The sequence below is a fragment of the Furipterus horrens genome, unplaced genomic scaffold (genome assembly GCF_987537825.1).
Source record: "Furipterus horrens unplaced genomic scaffold, mFurHor1.1.pri manual_scaffold_2, whole genome shotgun sequence".
Taxonomy (NCBI): domain Eukaryota; kingdom Metazoa; phylum Chordata; class Mammalia; order Chiroptera; family Furipteridae; genus Furipterus; species Furipterus horrens.
In genome coordinates, this window is record NW_028327172.1 from 157,528,068 (window position 1) to 157,535,785 (window position 7,718).

The following is a 7,718-nucleotide window of genomic DNA, read 5'->3' on the forward strand; positions in this document are numbered from 1 at the left end:
CCCCTCCCACCCAAAAATACCCCTCTTGTGTGTTTAGCCTATAATCTCAGACCTCTCCAACTAAATGGTGAGGTCAAGGCACTGTCGTGTAACCCTAATATCCTCTAAATAACCAAAGTCAGTAGCCAAAAAATGGCACTTCGGAGTTCTCACAGACCTCCATAACTTTCTCTGGCAGTTGAACAGGCGGTCAAAAAATTTCCCTATGCTCAGGCTTTCTAAACTCTTCAGACCTCTCTCTCTCTGCAAACAGCTCACTGTCCATCAAACTCCCCTTATCCAGAAAAAACCACCTTCCTCTCGACCTTCTGCACCCCCTTTAACCCCTTCTCCTTTCTTATACACACACACACACACACACACACACACACACACACAATTACAATAATACACCAAAACACAGATTTTTAGCAAAAACCAAAACATTTATTCACAAACCGGCAGCTCTGGGCACAGCCAAGGACCAAGGGGGTTGCCTAGCTGCACTTTCTCATTTCCCAAGATTTAGTAATGAAAGTCCTCCCCTCGGAGTTCAGTTCGGAGTTCTGATGTCCTGTTCTCAAACGCAGTTGTGCTGAGCTGGGGAATGCCCCTTTTCTAATGCTAATATTGTTAACTCTGCCTCAAAGAAACCCTCTAATTACATTTGCCTAAATATTCTTCTACTGGTCTAAAAACTTACATTTAAACACTTTCGCTTTCGCTCCCGCTCCTGTGCCACCCAACCCTGGCTCACACCGGGCCACCAGGAGCTTGGCACCATAAGTGAGAGTCCCTAGGGCTCACCCTGCCCCCGCCTCACCGGGTCGGTAAAAAAAAACGATCAGAGTAGTAGTATTTCACCGGTGGCCTGTGAGGCTGGTGAGTCCCACCCTGCTGCCCCCGGCAAACTCCCCACCTGGCACTGTCCCCCCTAAACTCCTGTCTCCGTGGTCGCACGGTGGGCCAGCCGGGAGGCCAAGGGAGAATTAAGGTGCGTGGCTTCACTTCCCCCTGCCTTTTGCGACTGCCCCCGCCTGCAGAGGAAACCTCTCCCTGCCGCCTTCAAAACCTCTGTCATCTAACTCCTCATAGCTCCCTCCCAGTCCCTGCCCCCACCCGGCGTGCCAGGACACAGGCATGCAGGATGCACACGTGGGGCGGGTGGCCCCAGTCGGGGTACCAGGGGTGCCCAGGCTACCCCAGAGGCCATTAGGGCCCCGCCTGGCCCGCACGTTCATTCATCTATAATAAAAGACATCCCTATAGCTGGCCAATAGCCCCCACCCTCTGGGCACTTCTTCCCTCTCCCAGCCCTGCGGAGGCGCTAGGCAGTCCCACCTCTCACCTCTTCCACTCCAGCTAGCCTGACTCCTCGCCCCCAAGGCCACCGCCACCATAGCCAGATTGGACCTGCTAGGCCAGCGGAAATCAAGGTCAGGCCTCGCCGCCAGAGGCCTGGGGCCTGGCACTCCCCATCCCACAGGCAGCCAGGCCACCCTCCCTGCGGCTGCGGTTGCAACCCCCCCCCCCCTCCTTAATGCTGGCACCTTCTCCAGTTAATCCCAGAGGCCCATCCCTACCTCCCCTTCCCCAAGTTCCTCCCAACCTCTGATCAGCATCGCTCCTCTAGTCTCCACTCCCCACTATAGCCACTGTCACTCATATTATAGGTTCTGCTGCTCTCTGCATCTGCTTCAGACATGTTGACGACACCCACATTTAGCCTCGCTCCTTAGGCGCACTCAATCCTTCCCTTCTCTACAACCACACCCTAGACCTGGTCTTCATACACTATAACAGTCTACCAAAAACTCCTATTCATCCTTACATATTAGCCCAAATTCACAATCATACCAACAATTCAAATTTTCTACCTCCCTATTCTCTCACACCTGAGATCCACCCTCCAAAGTCAGACCAATTCAATCCTACCCACCCCATCCACTAATCATCAAAAATTCCCCATTATGCCAAAAGACTATATCTATCTTAAAACCCTTACACCTAAAGCTCTCACTCCCTGGTGGTCCGGCCCAATTTAGTCCTCCTAACAACCCCCTCACAAAATATACTTATTCAAATCGCCTTCCAAACATAAAACTGGCAATAAAAGAGGGTAAAGGAGCCACAAAAATGGAACTACAAGTACTCTCTTTTCCTGGCTAATGCCCTAAAAAATTCCCCCAAGGAAAAAAATTAAAATAAGCCTAAAAGCAAAGCCTCCACCATCAAGCAGCCTCTGGGCCCCTGTTTCCGGTGCAGTCAGGAGAGACATTGGACAAAGTTCTGTCCAAACTCCTGCTTACCTCCTCTCAGTTCCTGCCCTTTCTGTCAAAAGACAGGTCATTGGAAGGTAGACTGTCCATTGGCCTCTAACCGAGGGACTAGCCCACCTACCCTGGCAGTAGATCTGGACGCGGGCCTCTCAGTCCTAAACCTCCTCAGACTTTCCACCACCTGACAGGTCCCAGGTTCAAAAGCCATGCCTTTCACCACCATGGATGCAGAACCCAGGGTAAACATTGGTGGCAGGTAAGCTTGTCTCCTTTATCCTTGATGCAGAACCTACGTATTCTCTCCTTCCCGAATTTTCGGGGCTCCTAACGCCCTCTGCCATATCAGTTATAGAAATAGACGGCAAGGCACCCAACCCCTAAGTACCCCTCCCCTAACCTGTCTCATTGGGCATCAGGCATTCACCCACTCCTTTCTAGTCCTGCCCACTGCCCAACCCCACTTTTCGGATGCGATATTCTAACCAAACTGCATGCATCTATATCTCTTAGTTATTTTGACTCCATACCCCCACCAAGTAATCCCACCTCAAACCCTCCCACTTTACCATCCTAGACCTCAAAGATGCCTTCTTCACTATCCCACTCTCCCCAACCTCCCAGGACCTCTTAACCTTCACCTGGACCAACCCAACCACAAAAATAACCCAACAACTGACGCAAACGGTCCTGCCTCAAGGGTTTCGAGATAGTCCCCACCTCTTCAGTCAAGCCCTAGCAGCCAACTTACAGCAGCTTGACCTTTCCCCAAGCGTCCTCCTACAGTACGTGGATGACTTCCTCATCTGCAGTCCATCTAAAAACCTTTCTCATCTCCATACTGCCCAGCTCCTAAACTTTCTTGCCAACTGAGGATACTGCGTGTCGCAAAACAAAGGCCAGTTCTCTCAAACTCAGGTCACATATCTCAGACTCTCCATCACCCTACTCATAAACACCTAAATCCAGAAAGACAGGACCTAATAACTACCTTCCCCCTACCCCATACTAAGCAGGAACCCTATCATTTTTAGGCCTCACCAACTTTTCAAAACTTAAATATCTAATTTTGTATCCCTAGCCAAACCTTTATATCAGGCAATAGCTAGGGACTTGTCTGAACCCCTAGAAAACTCTCGAGCCCTCCTTAAACCTATCACCACACTCAAAATAGCACTCAGCCACTAAGCCTTTTCTCCTATACACCAACACAAAAAATAGCTTTTCTCTCAAGCTGCTGGCAAAGCAATATGGACCAGAACAACGGGTTACAGCCTATTTTTCCAAACCACTCAATTCCCCCTTCCTAGGGCAGCCAGCCTGCCTCTGCACCTTAGCAGTGGCAGCAATTCTCAGTCAAAAAACCCTTAAGTTAGTTCCCTTTGCCCACGTAGCAATCCACTCCTCTCATACTATTTCTAGCCTACTAACCCACCAGGCCATCGCTACAACCGCCCCATCACGAATTCAGTTCCTACACGCTCAACTACTTCAAAATCCTCAGATCTCCCTGCATAAATCAGCTCTCCCCCTCAACCCTGCCTCATTACTTCCCTTCCTCCACTTCCACACCCATACCCACAACTACACTCAACATCTCTCCTCCTTTTCACACCCCTTCCCCAACATACAAGACACCCCTCTACCCCACGTAAAATCATTTATAAATAAAAAGCTCCTACAAGGTTGACCCAAAAGGAGCATAGTATGCCATCACTACCCTCACCTCCATCATTAAGTCGGGACACTTGCCCTCCGATACCTCTTCCCAACAGGCATAACTTATTACCCTAATGTAGGCCCTGGCCCTTACAAAAAATTCTCATATTGCTATATACACTAACTCCAAATATACCTATCACATCATACATTCACACATAAAAAACACATTAACATTATTGCCCAAGCTAGGACATAGGCATACGAAAAATCCTAATTTAAAACCTTCCTCTCATACTTCTCTTCTCCCTTCAAAGCGATCCTAATGCCTCTCATAACCCCACTGCTTCTCCTCCTATTATTCCTCGCCCTTGGCCCTTGCTTCCTCAAACTGCTAGTAAACTTTATTCAGAAAATGGTCCAATCCATAACAGCCTCTACCATCCATAATGTACTCTTATTAAGATCTTTCAGATATTAACCCATGGCAAGAGATGACCCCTAGCCAGCAATCAATCCCCTCTCATCGCCCCTAATTCAGCAGGAAGTCATAATAGAAGAACAGAGAGTTGACGACCCCTCTCCCAACTGGTCTCTGCCACCCCCCAAAAAACACACCCCACCCCTTGTCTCTTTTTATTAAAACAAAAAGGCTAGAATGACAGCCTTGGTTCCCATGCAATTGCCCCTCCCCCTGCCCACCTGCAGGTGTCTGGTAGTTTCCCATGATAGTGGGGTACATCAACCTGAGCTCCATTTGGCCTTGATCAGCCCTAGACTCACAGCTGCAAGATAACAACTGAATTCAATAGTTTCTTTTTTCTTCCCCTTATAAAACAGCCCCATCCTTCCCTAGGAACCCAGAGTCAGGCCATTCGCGGCATGGCTTCCTCCCCGCTTGCTATTTCCCTCAATAAACTTCTTTTTGTCTGCTTGCTGCCTCCTCATGGTACTCTGAGCGACACTGTTCTTACACTATGCTAAGTGAAACAAAGGAAAATCCACACAAAACCAATGGTGAAGGGAAGGAAACCGGGGTTCAAATCAATGATTTGGAACATAAGGAAGAAAAAAGCAGTCAACCAGTGTAGAATGAGGAAGCAAGAATTGAAGAAAACTTCCCAAATTTTGCAAAAGAGGTGGACATACAGGTCCAGGAAGCATGGATGGTCCCGGGCGAGCTGGACCCTGAGGTGACCACACCATGGCGCATCATGACTGAGATGCCAAAGGTGAAAGATAAAGAGAGAGTCCTGGGGGCAGCAAGAGAGAGGCAGAGAATTGCCTACAGGGGGGTGCCTATAGGACTATCCGCTGATTTCTCAGAGGACACTTTGCAGGCAGGAAGGGACAGGCAAACAGTATTCAATGTGATGAAAGGCAACCTGCAACCAGGATTACTCTATCCAGCAAAGCTATCATTTGGAATGGAAGGGCAGATGAAGTGCTTCCCAGACAAGGAGTTCATCATCACCGAGCCATTATTATATGAAATGTCAAAGGGACTTAAGAAAAAGATCAAAACTATGAACACTAAAATGACAACAAACTCACAACTACCAATAACTGAATCTAAAAAATAAAAACAAATCCAACTAAGCAAACCAGAATAGGAACAGAATTATAAATATGGGGACCATTTGGAGGGTTATCAGCTGGAAGGGGGAAGGGGGAGAAATGGGGAAATGGTGCAGAGACTAAGAAGAATATTGGTTGGTATGAAATAGACAGGGGGAAGTTAAGAATAACATAGGAAAGGGTGAAGCCAAAGAACTTATATGCATGACCCATGGACATGAACTAAGGCGGGTAGGATTACTGGAGGGAAGGGGGATACTGAGCAGAGGGGAGCAAAGGGGAAAAGAATTGGAACTACTGTAACAACATAATGAATAAAATATACTTAAAAAAATAAAGTAGAAGTCTTTTGTTTTCTTATCAGAAGCCATTGTTCTGAATTTTGCCATCATCTAAGTGGTTTTACATAAACTATATAATATTTTGCTGAAAACCTTCAATGTAAAGACAGTTTCTTTCCCACTAGAAAATCGCTACTTTAGATATAATGGCAAAATCTGTGCCTGTCATCTACTTCTATAACTGCCTTTTTAAAAATATTTATTTATTTGTTTGTTTATTTATTTATTTTTAGAGAGAGGGGAAAGGAGAAAGAGAAGCAGAGAAACATCACTGTGTGGTTGCCTCTCACTTGCGCCCCCAACTGGGGACCTGACGTGCAACCTAGTCATGTGCCCTGACTGGGAATCGAACCAGCGACACTTGGCTCACAGACCGATGCCCAATCCACTGAGCCACAGCAGCCAGGGCTCTATACCTGACTTTTTATTTTGACTGTTTCTTTCTCACATAAGGTGTATGTCATTTTTTCCATATACTGCTTCAAAGATAACTCTTTATAATCACTTAAATGTTCATGAGGTAAAAAAAATTTATATCAATTGACATAATGCTGTTCTTGTTTAAGAGTTTCAATTCATAAAAGATTATTTTAAGTACTTTCTACATTCATTGGAAAATTAAAAAATGTGATTGATCTAAGTTAATTGGGGGTGGGGACGGTAGTGAACCCAGGATCCTTGAGATAGGAAGAACTTGTAAGTATGAAGAGGTGAGAGAGTGAAGATAGAAAAGCTGAAGGAAACTTCATGGAAATACACTCCCATCTAGGCAGGGCTTTTTATAGATGAATAGTGTTTAAGAGCATAAAGAAACTCAGGAATCAACATTGCCTGCATTCACATTCAGACTCCAGCTCTGCTAATTAAGCTGTTTGAATTTTGCCAGGTGTCTTAATCTCTCCATGACTCTATTTCTTATCTGTAAAATGCTAGAGGATTAAACTAAATATATGGAAAGCATTTATAACAATGACAGGCACATGTTAAGTTATCAATAAATATTAGCCATTAGAATGGAAGTCATTATTTACACTTTTAGCACCTTGTTGTTGTTTCAGGAAATGGGTAATCTTGGCACCTTATTGATCTAGGAAAGAATCTCTGGAATAACTTTTCTTCAGGACAATAGATGTGACAGTTCCCACATGGTATGTGAACTATGTAATACAGAAAGAGACCTGCATTAGAAAACACAAAATGCATGAAAACAGATATGAAAACATACCTTTCCTTCCAAATGATCTGTAGTTTGTTTTACATTACCTAAATAGTTGCCGTCAAAAAATAAGATTTAAAAATAAAAATGAGATTTTATCTTCAGTTGAGTAGTATATTAAAAAATTGTAAGATCCATAACAATAGGGTTAAAATACTGACATGAAGTATAGAAGGAAGCCTTTGTGCCACCAGGCATTTTCCTGTTACACTTGAGCTAAGTGTGTCCTACCAGAAGCATAAATGAGGCTTCAAATATAGAATTTCCTTAATGTATAGTACCTGCAAAATCCGTTTTCATTTTATAAATCTTACTGAAGAGTTTTAGCTTTAAACATTCCATGAGGAGTTTTAGGAATACTTCCATATGAAGTATCTTTGATTTCATTTTAGCTTTTAGTGTTTCTATAAATGGTTCTGAATGATAGGAAAGTACCCAAGTTTCCCTGGGCATTCTCTTTATCCTTCCTAGTGCCTTCTAACTACTATGTCTTAGGTCCATTATGAGCATTAAATATGTGAATTAGGTCAAGTGATATGGTGGTGTCAATATCAGGGTTCTAAGGGAGGTAGGCAGAAATTGCCAAAAAGCAATTTCATTGCCAACTTAAAGTAGATCACTTTCTGGATCCCCAGTGGTAAATATTAATTATGTCAACTCTACTTAAAT